This window comes from Corvus brachyrhynchos, unplaced genomic scaffold, assembly GCF_000691975.1.
Source record: "Corvus brachyrhynchos isolate BGI_N302 unplaced genomic scaffold, ASM69197v1 scaffold3, whole genome shotgun sequence".
In the NCBI taxonomy this organism is placed as follows: domain Eukaryota; kingdom Metazoa; phylum Chordata; class Aves; order Passeriformes; family Corvidae; genus Corvus; species Corvus brachyrhynchos.
In genome coordinates, this window is record NW_008237619.1 from 9,863,525 (window position 1) to 9,879,399 (window position 15,875).

The 15,875-nt window shown below is 38.4% G+C and overlaps 1 protein-coding gene across 1 annotated transcript in view; it reads left to right on the plus strand.

Moving 5' to 3' along the window:
- ZBTB20 (zinc finger and BTB domain containing 20) overlaps window positions 1-15,875 on the plus strand; it is a 449,829-nt gene that overhangs the window by 47,041 nt on the left and 386,913 nt on the right. Inside the window, exon 2 of the transcript XR_552321.2 lies at window positions 11,586-11,645. The gene's annotated coding sequence lies outside the window, so the exon portion shown is untranslated. The remainder of the gene's footprint in view (window positions 1-11,585; window positions 11,646-15,875) is intronic.

Genomic DNA, 15,875 nt, shown 5'->3' on the forward strand with positions numbered 1-15,875 from the left:
TCCTGTGCCTCTGAGCCGTGAAACACTGAGAGTTGCTCTTTAGCTGCTGCATTAAACGCCGATTCTTCTGTGCTGATAAGAGATAACCATTGCTGTTAGCACCTTGCTTTCATTTTGAACAGAGGCACCTGCCAAGGCAGGGAGGCAGGAGCGAGGTGCTGGAGTTCCTAGCACTGGCTCACTGGGATTGGTTCTGCTTGGGATGAGCCTGAAGGATTCAGGCCCATTTGCCACACAGCAGTGCTTTGTTCAAAAGCGAGACTTCAGTGCTTTTCCATGTACCTGATTGAGTGATTTGTTCCAGGAACTGAAGAAAGAGAAGAAGCTTGAATTTGCAAAGTCTGATTCTCATTCCCTTTAGAACTTTGAAAGTGGTTGAGTGAAAGTGCTGGTATTTTTTCATAAAACTCCATTGGCATCCTGTGATTTCTTTAGAGAACTCCTTCCCAGGCTTTATTTGGCAAAAACACTGAAATACATTACTTAACTTTCTATGCATAGAATGGAAGCTGTTAGTCAAAGTCATTCTTTTGTGGGAGAGGGAAGACAACGAATTTTTCATTCCCAGTGTCTGTTTTAATGTTGGAGGAGGCATCACTCTAATTTTGTGTTAACCAGTTTTCATTTTGGAAGAGCTATTTGAACTGCCACTTCACAGTTACTTCAGAGCTTCAAGGTCCTATCATGCAGTGTAGTGCCAGATTTTTCTGATGCGTGCAGATCTGCGATAGAAAAGTCAAACATTTTTGGATCCCTAAATCTGATCTTTGAGTTGACAGAGAAAACTATACAATCATTTCTGGTTTTTAAAAGTTATTTCAGCCACAGAAAGATTCATTTTCACTGAAATTCAGAAGTATTCCCTTTTCTGAATAGTAGGACTTGTGATCAAAGTCTGATAGCAGACTTTTATCACCTTTCTTGTAAAAAAAAAAGTCTCATTTTGATGTGAGTTTTATTTATTAGCATTATTTATATTGTGACAGCATCGTGGATATTCCTTCTGGGCTTGCACTCTGGGCTTAGAGCAGCACAAATCTCAGCTAGACCTAGAGACTTATGGCCATTTGTTTGGTCGCCAGTACCTCTGGAAATGTGTAAATATCTGGGCACCCAGAAGCAGTGAGTTCTGTTTGTGTAATTTGTCAATATGCTCACAGGTCTGGCAGTGTGCACCTATCTTTCCACATGTGTGTGCTCACTAGTCAGCACAAACCTTTGCCCATCACTGGTTTTTTGCCTCATAGGAAAGAGGGAAGAGAATAGAGGAGTACTTTGTGATGGAATAGAAATCTGTAGCTCACTCATCTAAACATGAGGCATTTAGTCTCAGCATCTAGGCTAGGTGGAAGGAATAGGCAGAAGAAAGGATGACACTCCTTTGGTGATTGACTTAGCCAGGTATCTGAGAAGAGACAGAATTGCCCTCTCAAGCTGCTCACCTTGTTCCAGTGGTGGAGGGAGCAGCCTAGGCCACAGTGTTTTTTACATGGCCAAAGTCAGGTGAGATGACTTTACCCTTAATGCCTCTGTTTTTATTTCACTACTTGCAAATTGAGGATAACCTAGTTCTATTTGGCTTTGCTTTAAAGTGCTTTGAGATTCTTGATACTGGGTTTATGCAAATGTGAAGTAGCATGATGCTTGGAATTGCTCAGTTAATGGGGTAGATGTAATACTGGGATTTTTTGCTCTGTTTAATTAATAGAGAGGAAGGAAGGCTTTGTTGTTAAAGCAGTGGAGTGTAACCTGAGATAAAAGTTCAACACTGTACTCTGTCACAGATTTTCTGAGGAGCTCCAATCTGTGTGCCTCAACTCATCTGAAAAAGTAGTTCCTGCTCTTTCACCCTTTGGCTGGCTTGTCTGAAAAGTTTTTTTCTAGTGACAACTGCCTTCCAGTCTGTGTCACTACAGTGCCTAATACATCAATCTCACTGTGCTCTCAAAACTCTACTGCAATACAGATCATTTATTATCAGAATATGACGTGTTTCAGAAATTTCGGTTCGTCTCCTTTAACATCACAGGACAAAACCCTGCCTAATCCATCGACCTGTATTAAATGAAAGAACAGTGCATGTTTGAGAAAAATATAGATGAAAGTTATATGTGTAGGTCCTATTAAAATAATATTAAGTGGATCACATGTTTTGAGGGGTATCACTTCAAGAAACAGATTTTACTATGGAAAATATTTGAACTAAAGCTTTCTTAATTTAAAATCTCTGCTGTGTAATAAGCAGTAAGTTAAATTTATCCTTGAATCTTATTGGTTTTGATAAGATTAAACCATAGTTAAGTTTGATCCACAACTATCCCTTCAGTTTTGCTGGTGAATTTTCAGATAAAAGAGGAGCCCCTTTTGGATTGTTTCTTCAGATCTTAATCTGTACAAACCTTATATTTGTCCTATAAGATATGATGCATTCTTTTAATGGAGATGTCTGCTAGCTTGCAATATAGCTCCCAACACGGTTTTAATCCAAATACTATATATTGATGTTATCTCAGCTAAGGCTTTTACTAAATCAGCTGTCCTCATGTCCTTAAAGCAGAATGAATGTTAGAACTAAAAATGTCCTACAGATCTGAACATCTCAGTCTTCATATTGATTAATACAATAGTTATTTTTGTAATATTATTAATTTTTAATTTGACCCATTCTTGTTACTTGGTTCCTATGTACTGGTTTTTATACATTAATCTTTATAAAAAATAAATACTGTATCTGTAATGAATGGTAGAAATGACTGGAAAAAATAAGGGGAAGAGTGTTGTCAGGATAGAAGATATTTTGTGGTTGTCACATTTAGTACTGTTTCAAATGTGTATTTTTGTTCTAATTCCCTTTATGTTTAGACTAGACAAACCTATTGCAGCATGAAGGAACTGTTTTGTGTCCAGACATCATTGCAAAGTGGCAAATATTGAATTTTTAATGTTCCCCACTGAATATAACTGGGGAAAGATACATTTTCTAAGAGGTATTGTAGATTGTTTTGTTTTGTGGTTTTTTTCCTAGAGGAAATGTGAACTAAATTTTTCTGTTGTGAGGCATTTTAGGTATGCCATGTAAGTCTTATACAAGTATTGGAGTAATATTGAAAAATTCAGTAAAGTACAAGAATAAAAAGAATGGAAAATAGGCTCAATTTTGTTTTGTTTCTGTTTTTAAAAATAAAATTGTTTTGAATGTCACTTGACAAACATCGACTGATGATAGTAGGAAAAGCTTTGGAACTGATATTTTGTCAGGGATTTTAATAAACAGTAAGAGTCCTTTGTAATAATGCTGCAAATACTTCACCAGCAGAAAAAAAAAATGCTTTTGCTGTGGTCATCTATTTTTGCAGAAAAGGAATTTGGTATTTACTGAAGTCTTAGCATCTGTCTTAGCAACCTTATTATGAAAGGATTGATAGATATATTGACAAATTACACAGCAGAAGAAATACGAAAAGCTGAAACTGATTACAAGCAAGTTTTCTTGCCTTTTGATGACCTTTTGTTTCTTAACTGGAGTATCCTGAGCTTCAGAGTCAACTGGAGACCACTTGTCTTGGGAGGTTATCATCCTTCCTTCACTCTGTTACATTCACCTGTTCATTGATACCAGAAAAACATATTTCTGATAAATGTGAAGGCTTTACTAGTTAGAGATCAAGTGTAAGAATTGCACCAGGACTGCTTATGGGTGTTTTGACATAGGGCTGATTCATGTCAGGCTGAAGGATTCTGTGATTTTCCCCTTTCTGGCCCTTACAGGTGCCTGCTGGTGTAGCTTTGATTCACTTTGTAAATAGAAGGAGCATGAAAACCAGTATACTTTTCCTCCTAACTAAGGACTAAAGTCAAAATCTCCTTTCCAGTAATTTCTGAACACCAATATAACCAAAATAGCTACAGCTATACCAGATAACTGGGATCTCTGCTCAGAGCTGCTCTCCAGCTCTCCAAGGAAAACTTGGATCTGCTTTGGCTGAGCGATTCTCCTTTGGTACCACCTGCTGCTCATATGCACTGGGCATCCTTCCCAGGGGCTTCCAGCTAGCATTGTGTAAGTACACACTGGAAAGGCTGCATAATTCATGAGGACATAGCTAACTTATCTGCCTCTTGAAAAATGTCCTGAAAGCACTTCTAAACTCAAAGAAAGATCCTACTTTGTCTTCTGGGTCTAGTAAAGTACAAAAGGTTGTGGAAGGATTTGCTGTATGTTTTGTTGCAATTGTTTCCATTGTGAGACTTCAGCAATTTTGAATGAAAATCCTTTTCCTTCAGCTGAGGCTTCCAGAGGAAGATTTGAAATAAAAGTTAAAGAAGGGATGGGCATTGTGCACATATCCCTAATGCTGCACCTTTTGTCTACTGAAGTGTTTGTAAGCTAGCCTTTAAGTCCATCAAAGATACATTTTAGTGTTTTCTCTACATGTCTTCTGCTTATCCTTATTTTCTGTAGCATTAGGTATACTCAGAAATACATGTATTACTTATACACTCTTCTCTATGTGTCAAATAGAATTTGTAAGTCATTTATGTGAGCAGTACACAGTAAACCATTCTCATACAGTGTACTAAATATTAAATACACAGCATAATGTGCTAATAAAATGTTGCTAACATAAGTAGGCCACCTAAATTAGAGACTAAGCCAACTCTATGATTAACTGTCTCATCTCCTGAATTGCACCTTTTCAAGGCTTTGGTAAGCAAAAAAAAAAAAAAAAAGTATAGTACATAAATATTGACAAAATTGTTAAGATCTAAAACCAGGGGGAAAAACAAACAATGTTTGACCATTAGAGCAATTAAGAGTAGATTAATAAATATGTTATCAGATTTCACGTTTGTATCAAGGCTGAGGAAATATTACTGTGTGAACTGGCACTGGAACAGCTCCCCAGGGAAGTGGTCACAGCACCAAACCTGACAGAGTTCAGGAAGGATTTGAACAATGCTCTCAGGCACATGGTGTGATTCTTGGGGTGTCCTGTGCAGGGCCAGGAGTTGGACTTTGATGATCCTTGTATGTCCCTTCCAACTCAGCACATTCTGTGATTTTGTGGTATGTCTTCATTAATCCAGTGCTCCAAAGGCAATATTACAGAATAATTTCAATGAAATGCTAGTTAAGAAAAGTTCCTAGATACACAGCCATGTTTCTGCCATGGTGATGATGATGATGATATTACCATTCCGACAAAAAGTTGTGACTGTATGATGGGCTGAGGTTACTGAGGAGGAGATGGCGTTGTTTTACACTGCTGAATGCTGGGGACTTCAAAGGGTCTGTGCTAACTTCAGCAGGTAAAGAAATGTCACTTGTTTTATCCAGCAAGGAACTTTGAACTTGCCTCATTTGCAGCATATCACCTGGGAAGGCTGTGCCACATCTGCACTGCATTAGGCAGAACAATGTGTCAGAAGGGAGAACATAAAGATGGGTCCAGCTGGAGGTCCAGCCTAGAACAGCATCTCGTCGGAACCTCGGGGACCGGTGGCAATGACCTTTTTTTGCTTGTGGCACAGATAAGGTTTGCTTCAGCAGGGTAGCTTTATTCAGTAAAGAAGATGTGATTGTGCTGGGGCTATTTCATCCTTTGCTGTAGAATTTCTGTCTGGAACTTTCACCAGGTTCTCCCTCTGCATCTAGCATCTTCCTAGCAGATGTACAGAAGCTGGGGAAGGTGCATATGCCTCACAGGAATCTTATTTTTGCTCAGCTGCAATTCAGAAACAGCCATCCTATTCACTAACAAACACATAAATACAGGATCTTTATACTAAAACTCTTATTTCTGTATTTAAAATTCCAGCATGGTTTGGTGAGAGGAAGGTATTTGGGGGTTAATAAGAAACATGTATTCTTCAAAACAGCTCCAACTCCAAAAAAAAACGTCCACAGCCTTATAAAATACCTGGTTTGTGTCCTAAAATAAAGCATGTATTTCATGCTCTAAAAGTCTGAGGTTTGTAGCTGAAAAAGATTAAGTAAATAATTCAGAATTTGTTATGTTTACTTGTTAATAATTAACCAGGTTAGTCTGTGTACTTTTTATAGGCATTGAACTTTATTTATTTATTTTTATTTACTTGGCTCATGTTCTGATTTTTAAATTTGAAGAAGTTTCTCCCAAGGAAGAGATCATGAGAGAAAAGGCATCAAGGAGTTAAGTACTGCACAGGAAACAAAATCTGTAGGGACACATAATCTCTGGAGAGAATGGAGAATTGTCATCTCTCACTTCCCTTCTTCATTCCTCCAGACTAATCTCTAGTGATTTAAGGGAATTAAATTTTAAAGGTGATAATGATTTTTCAGACAAAAGCAGCACCTTTGATTCTTACTTTGTATTTCCAGTGACCAGAGACAGAGAAGTCTCTCTTTGGTATGAGGTGACATTTGGTTCATCTCAGTCAAAGGAAAGTTCCAGCCTTGTTCCATTTCAGAAATAGCACAGAAATTTGAAGGAAAAGATCAGTAACAGACACACTGTGTGTCTGTTTTCTTGTTTGAGTGAGCTACGGTCTGGGGAGATGTTGTAAGCTGACAGATGTACAGTCTGAAATCCTTGTCTTTTGAGGAGGTACAGAGAGGCCACAGCAGCGTGAGTTGCTCTCCCAGACACATTTAGAACCATCCATTGAGAGACTGCATCCTGTGGCAGGCAACAGTTTAGTCCAAGTGGATCAGTCTGGGCACCTCTGCTTTCAGTGGCAATGAACAGGCCAACAGCTTCCCAGGCTCCTCTTGAATCTGAGTGTCCGTCACTTGAGAAGAGAATGTGATGAGAAGCAAAATAATTCTGTGTTTTCCATCCAGTAATTTTTGCTTGTTGTTTTACATAGTCCAGACCAATGCATAGGTTGAAACAGAGAATGAGAAGAGGTTTGGATTTGGGTTTGGTTCCCCCCCGCCTCCCCTGCCCACTGCTAATCACATTCTCTTCCTACCTTAAGTAAAGCCACTGCCTAATATTTTTGAATGTTTGAACTGTTCCTTTGGTCTTGGCAGAATAAGATATCATTTGATATTTTCACTCACCTTTTCCAAAGGGGAGACAAAGCACAGGGCTGTGTGAAAAGTCAGTTGAAGGGATCGGCATTAAAAGACAAAAGCTGCTGAAATGTGAGAAGTGATCTTTGGACTGTATATTAAAAATCAAGGATTTAAAAAGACTGTTTATGTGAAAATTAATAGCCTGATTTTGTTGACAGTTGAAGTCTTCATCTGTTACCATGGCATGTTTTAATTCACTGTCTGCACTGGTATTTCCTTTTGAAGAAATACACAGGCTCGTTGCTAGTACCTCTGATATTAAAAATGCCATTTGCTTCTCATGTTCCAGGTGATGATTTCTGTTTAAATAAACTTATGTACATGAAGTTAAGCCATATGAACCTCGCAGACAGCATTACAGATGCTCCCTTTTTTCCATCACATGACTGTTGCCTTCAAAGATCATTTTGTCCCGAGCCTAGACAGTTAATCCAAGTCTTCCACAGAGATAAATATGGGCAGGCAGTATTTTTCAAATAGATTTTAGTAGTGCACAGGGAACTTAAATTGTTTCCTGAAAGACTTTTTCATGTGTGAAGAATGGAACTGTTAACACTGTTGTTTCTTTAAATTTTTTCTGTACATGTACAAAGCCTTCTTTCCCACAAATAAGCCAAATCGTGTCCAGTTCATTATCTTACACTTTCAGACCAGGTCAGTGGTCTGCTGTGGGCAGTTGTCTTCAGAAATTCTTCAGACAATGTCTTCGTCATGGAATTTAATGCTAGTCACTTGATTTATTCTGGTTTTTTCCCCCCAGACAGACAAGCTTGACTCTTGAGAAAAGTTAAAGAGATCTCAACTCTAGTTCTCAGTGGACCAAAATAGTATCACAAAAAACATTACAGTCAGTAAGAATTGCCCTGTGGTTGTAAGTCCAGTGAAAAGTTGAACCAGCCACAAAACTGACCACTGAACATGGTCCCTCAGTTCCAAGCTGCATGGTAGTGGTGAGCCTGTGTGAGACAATCTGTTCTCCTGCTAGAAATGCTGCCCTGGAGATGAGGGCATTTCAAGCTCTAAGTCTGCCAGATAAGACTTTTCCACAAACATTAAATTCTCACACGAATCTTATTTTTTTTTAAGAACATTGTTGGGATGCACTGTCCATTTTGCTGAGAATATACTTTGCCCAAGTTTCATGCCAGGTTGAATCTCAAAAGAGACCAAGAGATTAATGTGTACTTTCACAGTGAATCATGTCTGAGATCCTTTTGGCTCCTATATTTATAGCATTAATAAACTAAAATTAATAAGTGATTTCTTTCATTCACTTGCTGCTGGAGTTTAGTTTGTATGTATGATGATTATGTTTGGAAGGAATTGAACTGGAGTGATGCTAATATAATTTATCTTACTCTTTTAATTTTGTTCTTAAATGTAGAATCTTAAAAAGAGAAGAGTTACCATCCTATAATATTTCCCCCCCCACACCATAATCTTGAAGAAAATGTAAATAATATTGGCACATTCATTACATTTTCTTGAATGGAATGTATTTATCTTGGTTTCTCTAAATCTGATGCTAGGTCACTGAACAGTGTTTTTTGCATTAGTAGCAAATGTCAGAAGTCCATGCAGCCTATAAGGCATCAACATAAGGAAATGAACAAGTGTGTATAGTTCTTCTTGTTTGCATTTTCAGCAGTACAGGATGCTCTTGTTACTGTACAAGCAATTAGCATAGTGGAAGAGGCATTTTTCATTTAGGACTGTTTAAGTTATCCATTTCTATATTAATTAGTTTTGTGGTAGATCTCATTCTGGTTAGATATTTAAAAAGCAGAGTTAATAAATGTACCTCATTTACGTCATTGTGAAAAGCACATTCTTCTAGGAAATCCCCATAACCTACCTCAAGCCTCTCTGAGGACTGAGATAGACTTGCAGCTTTGAGCCCAGTAAGCCTCTAGTGAGCCTATGCTGTAAAGTATTCACCTTTGCTTAGTACATGGAGTTAACTTTCATGTAAAAGTGAAAAAACCGAAGTGGTTTCCTGAGTTGTGTGCAGAGTTTTTCACTCCACTGATGTCATACAAATGCATCAGATTTTGAGGGTGTTACTTCATGTGATACAATTTGAATCACCAATAAGCTGTTGGTCTAAGTTAAACCACTAAAGGTTTAAACATGGAGGTTGGATTTGAAAACAAAGTGTATGGCCTGGAAACATCTGTCTTGGTCCAACAAATTACCATCTCAAGTATAAGGCTTGATTAATTTAAATCATGTCTAAAAATAGATTTAAAAACTGTAGCAGAAATGTTGCCACTAATTAAACTCAGGCATTCAAATGTTTAGAAAGGATCAATTAATGATTGCAAAAATAAAATAACTGTAGCAGTTATACAGACTCTTGTACAGCACTTTCTGGCAAAAATCACAGCTGACAAGAGGGCAGCTTGTCATCACGAGTAGTTGTACAAAATTTCAAATGCCAGTGGGCCAGAGAAGAGAAACTGAGGCTTTTGACTTGGATTTAATCGTTTGCAGAGCTTGAGAAGTCTAAACGCTGCTGGAGATCTGACTGATCAATGGGTTTTAAAATACAGAATTTTCTCTTGCACCTTGCAATCAGATTTTCCCATGCTCTTTCCATGCTTTTCAGCTCTCCCAGGCTCCCCAGTACCACCCTCTCTTACTGGGCTCATTCAGCAGAGCCATCTCTTGCTGCAGCACGTAGTGTGCCAGCAAGCAGAGTGGTTCAGGTGGTAGATACAGTAGACATTAGGCAAACAGTACAATTTTGTACCTAATAGTATCGCTTGAATCAAACATATCCTCGTGCAATCCATCCAGCAGCATTTAAAGGTCAAAATCTGATCCTCATTACTCAATATCTAGGCCTTCTGCTTTGCTTTATTCATTGTCTGTGCAGAACTGACAGACTGTTCCAGACCATCCTTGTGTAATGCTGGAAAGTGCTAACAGCTGCTGTCCAGCGAGCCTGTCTCTATTCAGGCAACTGCAGACCTTAGGAAAGATGAAGCATTTGTTGCACAGCCTTAGATCAAGCAAAATAAACCTTCCTCCCTGAAAACAGGGGAAGCTGCCATCCAGCAGACTGTGCTGACTGCACTCAGGACCAACGCACCCAAGGCTGGGGGATTGCCATAGGGAAATTTCTGCAGATGCTGCTGAGGCATTGTTTGTTTGTAATGACCAGAGGTAGAAATCACCCAGAAAACAAGAGGAAAATGACGAGATCTGAAAAGAAATTATGAGGATGTCTCAGAGAAAGAAACAGACTAGTAGCCAGGATCTGGTGGGAAGTCAAGGCTTGGAAACAAAACGCCAAACCTGAAAGTCTACTGGTGTTATATCTTCTTTATTTGAGAAGGCAACACTTTGTGTGCTTTCTTTCTAAATAAGTAAAGGTTCTCCAAAGATCAGTTTATTTCTGATAAGTAATCTGTTCTTGCCTGTAGTCCCAGTAGTTAAAATGTCTTCACGGCTAGCTGTGAAGAACCTCCACTAGCAAAATATATAGATTATTTTTATAATATATAAACCATTTAATGATTTAAAAATATTTTAGTAATTTATCTAAAATTGTATTTTTGGATAATTTTTTTTAATATATTGTTAATACCAGTAGTCTTAGTTAGTCCTGCCATACTCAAGCTGGCATTAGTTTTGGGCACAGGTTCTCAGGGGGAAAGTCAGCACTTGAGGGGAACAAGGGGATCTCACTGGTCCTGCGAGGATTGAGGAAGCCTGACTGGAATTGATTTGAGCACTGTAATCTAAGTCAACCTCGTATAACAGGAATTAGAAACTATGCCAATCTGGTCCCAAACCATATTCTGAACTGGTGAAGGAGCGTGCCCAACTCCTACTTCCAGTCTTCAAAATGCTTTGTCTTTCCTCGGCTGTATGACAGCCACTTCTGAACATTTTGGTAGTTACCAGCATATGATAGCAAGTCTGCTTTTAGTTCTTTTTTTTCTCAATGCAGCCTGTGGAGAGGTTTTCTGAACATTTTAGTCATTAAAGCCATTTATATTTGAAAATGTGAAAAAGTTATACACATTTTTCATTAAAAACAAAAAAATAAACTCCTCAGACTTTTGACCTGTCAGAGAACTTAGCTGTAACTTTTTCCTAATGCATTTGAATGACAAACATGGGTGGCAAAACTTTGGTTGTGACACGCATTTGCTTTTATCCCTAAGAGGAATGAAACTACACTTAATAGAAGAAAATGAGATTTACTTTTTTGAAGCATGGAGTCTTAGAAATGGCTCCCTAGTTATTTTGTGTCCAGCTGTATAACTTTCCTCTCTGAAGCATGTGCTTAACGTGACGCTTGAAATGCTAGTACATTTAGTTTGTTTGTCACCTGTGCACTACATGTGAATGTGTAGGACTTTGTTTTGTCTTCCTTCAGATAGCTGTATGTTTATACATGTACAGCATTCCACCCACTTCTCCCACTGAACACCAGCTATTTGACTGTTATGGAAACTCACGGGGTTTTTGTGTGCAAATCCCTAAACATATGCATTTCTTTTCTTTACAGCAGCATAAGAAAGAAGTGTTGAGAGCTGCTCTTAACCCTTTTGGAGGCCGAAGTCTAAAGGTAAAAGCAAACGCTCATGTTTGTGTTTCTGAAGGTTTTGATATCATAACTGTTTGGAAATGCTGTTTCCTTATCACATCTGAACTGAGATTTCCCACAGGAGAAAAGGAGGGATATGGTAAGAGGAATCAAAACATTATTAGACCTCTTTAAGAGCCACCAGCATATCTAGGCATAAATTACACAGGTAAGTTACAACTGGTAAACTGCAATTATCTATTTTACTTAATATGAAAACATTGGCGTTGAGAGTCAGTGGGACTTTCAGTAGAATTTAATATTGCTAAGGATTTAATGATTTTTGTCTCACTATAACTTGATAGTTTTTATGATAGATAAAGTTTTTTCAAATTACAGTAAAACAAATCCTGTAGCTCTTTTCTCAGGCAAGAGTCCCTCAATGGGAGTTTTGCCTGAGTGAGAACTGAATGAGGTCTAAATAATTAGCAATTAAAATATTCAGTTATTGTGCTACTGTATATAACAAAGCACTGGTGGTATTAAAAATTGCTAATCTCCTCCTTATTAAAATGTTAACTGCTAAACATAATACAGTTTTGCATTTTCTATCATTCAGTTTTGCAGTTCATTAGTAGAGGTGAAACGTTTGTGACAAATAGTCATTTGAACTTTTAAGGGATTGACTTTGTTTTCCTGGCATTTTAGTTAATATTTCCAACTGAGTTAATTTACAAGCAAAAGTTTTTGTGTAAGCCATGGATTTTAGGAAAAAAACTTGATCATGAGTAACTTCTCATACGCCATTCATGAGTATTTGCAGAAGGAAGCTGTTGGTAGGCTACTCCTCAGGAGGCAGGGCTGGGCAGTTTAGGTATCCCACTTTATATACATTTTGATCAGCAGCTTCTTCTAATGAACTTCAGTAATAGATTAAGGGTTGCCCATAGTATTTACCAGATAATTTTCAGTGAGACACTGGCGTGTGAAAGGTTCTGCAGCAGGCTAAGGAGGAAGTTGTGCACCCGAGGTCTGTTAATTAGCACATGAGCTCTTTATTACCGTGCTAGGTGATGTGAGAGCCAGGCTGTGCTCTCATCCTGCTTCACTGTGCAAAAGAACAAGTAAGATGCATCTCCTGTTTCCTTCCTCACATAGCAGCAGAGGAAGTGTGGAAAGGGAGAGTGATATTTGATGGTAGAGAGCAGAGTGGTAAGTGAAGGTGGTAACTGGTAGAGGAAGAAGATGAATTCATGAAAGAATTTGGTGACAGGTGAGTTTCCCAAGGGAAGGCGACACCCTCAATGCTATTTCTCCCATAGTCACTCCGTGTAGTAGATTTTGTTACTTGTTATGCCTAAAGGGTTTTTTTTTGATCTTTCTGCAGAGACATTTAGACCTAGGCGTTTAATTGTGCCATATAACTGTTGGCAGTTCAGGCCATGATTCTGCAAGGATTTACACATGTATTTCACTTACAGCATTATGAGTAATCCTGTTGAAATACATGAGATTAATTGCAGGGCATAAAGTTAGGCATGTATATTTGTCTTTGTAGTAAAAGAGGTGTAGTTTCCTTTATTTATTTACTTCCAGGGTGGGAAATTATTTTTAAAAATACATACATATGTGGGGTTTTCCGCTAATTTTGTAGCAATTAAAGAGAAGGTAGATGGTAGCAAAATAGGCTTTCTGCTTGTTCCCCAAAATCACATTTTTGTCAGGTTCTCAGCTGTAAAGTATGGAAAAGAATAGGCTGCTATCATTTTCCTCTTTACATGCACAGTTAAACCTCCAGCTAGATGGAGATGATCATATAATTTATTATAGAGGAGTGAACAGGACAGAAATCAAACAGGAAGGCATGAGTACTTGTGTGGACTCTTGTTTATAATTTCATCAGATTGGTGCACACCTCACATATTTTATTTAGTGATAAGATATGCAAATTATTCTGGAGCCAGCAGCAATACTTTTCACCTGAATGTCAAAACTGGCAGAGATTTTTAAATCAAACCCCAGTAAAAATTTGTAATTTAAAGCAACTATTCCTAAGATACAGCTACCAACTACAGACAAGTAAATGCAGAATTGTTTCCTACTTTTCTTCATACTATTTTCCTTCCTCTCTAGTTTATCTCCATGGAGGAATAAGGCTGCAGGCTTACCTGTAAATACTGGGTGTAGCTATGGGCAGCAGTGCCCATATGTGGAAGTTAGTGCAAAACACAGGAATGCAGTTAGGAAATGGGGAGACTTATGAAATGAGATGTACCAGAGGAGGTGTCCTCTGTTTCTCCAGTTGCCTACATCAGATCTTCCATTCTGTGTGGGAGTGGGTAGCGTAAACTCTTCATTTCAACTGCTTCTTCTGTCTTTGGTCTTCTTTAGTCTTCTTGCATTTATGTCCTTAAATCAGAATGTGGTAGTAGAAACCTGTGGATATAGTGGAACATTTGGATGATAGATTTGCCATGAGATCGAGAACTGAAATTCCTCAAAGCTGTAGATGTTTACCTGCTGGGGTTTTGGTTTTCAATGTGCATACAGTCACGAGAGAAAGGGTGTCGCTGAATATGCAGCTTGGGATTTAAATGTTAGATGTGTTTATTTTTGGAATCCTTGTTCAAGTCGGTGTGCACTGACTATGAAGTGATAATCCTGTGTATTTTCCCCACATTCAGTTCCTCCTCTTCTCTCAGTGGATGTGTGCACATAACTATGTCCAAACACTTCCATCTGAAGTTGTCCTAGGACTTTCCTGGCTTGTTTTCTTCTTGTTGTTTTTAGTGTGTGTAGCTAATTAACAAGAGAGCTATCTGGACTGAAAACATCCAACAAAGGGTAACAGCTGAAGTTCCTGATTTTCGGAAAGATATGACCTGGCCATAAAATGTAAGTCCCACAATACATTCTCATAGATCTGGGTCCCATATCTCTCAGTCCCATATTCCTGAAGTACTCTTTGTGAAAAAGCCAAAATACTCAAGGCTTACTGCTTGTGCCGATTTGGGCCACTGCAGCAGAACATTTTGTTTACAACAACTAATTCTAGGACCTACTTTGGTGTTGTGGATACTTAACTCCTACCCACTCAAACAGAAGCACTTCAAAATAATTAAAGTAAATGAATAATCCACACACAGAGCAAACCCTTTCAGAGGGAAAGTATTGAAAGCAAGAATTTGCTTTTTTTTGTTCGTTTTTGCTAAACCATTTATTTCAAGGTCTTCTTTAAAAAGAACCCAATGCTTTTGTTGAAAAATAAAAAAAATAAACCTTAATTTTTGATTTTCATTTCTGCCATGGCTGCTGAAGTTAAATCATTGAAAACTAGAAAAAAAGCAGATGGAATTTGTCTTTTCAAGCTCAAGTCCAGGCAGTAGTGTATTGCCTCTCTGCAAAATGCTTACTGAAGAAGCACTGGAAGAAATACAGTGGGTGTTGTGGTGTGTTCACTTTTAGCACACTGCTGTAAAAGACTTTGAAAGGTCTGAAAGTATTTGAGAGCACTTCCCTGATAGGCTGTAGGAATTCTCCTGGTTTAGTGTTTCACCTGAATGGATGCACTTTAACCATCTGTTGCAGTCCTGATGCCGTGGTTGCAGCTACCAATGCTGACACTTGGCCAGTTGCCACAAGAGTTGATCACTTGCTGCTGTATAGGGAATAATTGCCTAGATCTGATACCAATAACCTTATTAATCCTACCAAAACCTATGCATTCATATTTGATAAATATTGGTATTGGAATCTGTCATATTCTTTCAACATCAAGCTTCACGGGAAATCTCTGCTTCCATGCAGAAATCCTCCTTATTACAACTCCTGGAGGGGAAATTCAGCTTCTTTCTTATGTTGACACTACATTTGCTGGTTTTTTTTCAGTGCTGAATTTAATTCCAGGCATCCAGTAGCATTCCAGAGGGAGAGGTGACCAGCATTGCCGCCTGCACTGCTGTTCCTCTGATTGTGATGAATAACAGCCCACTGAGCTGGTTAACCATTACACTGACTTTTTCCTGTTCCTTCATAGTTGATTTGTGCCCAGGGGACATGGGTTACCACAGCCTGGCTGCCAACCCAAAGTTCAGTATTGTGTGTGCATGTGTGTTTATGTTTACCTGCATGCATATCTGGCATGTTATCCAGCAGATATTCTAGTAAAACTAATGATGCCAGGCCATTGTGCCTGGCTTTTCTATATAAAAGGTAAAAGTTGGAAGGGTAATGTTTTACTCTCTCTCCTTTGCTGGTTTTTTTGGATAATGA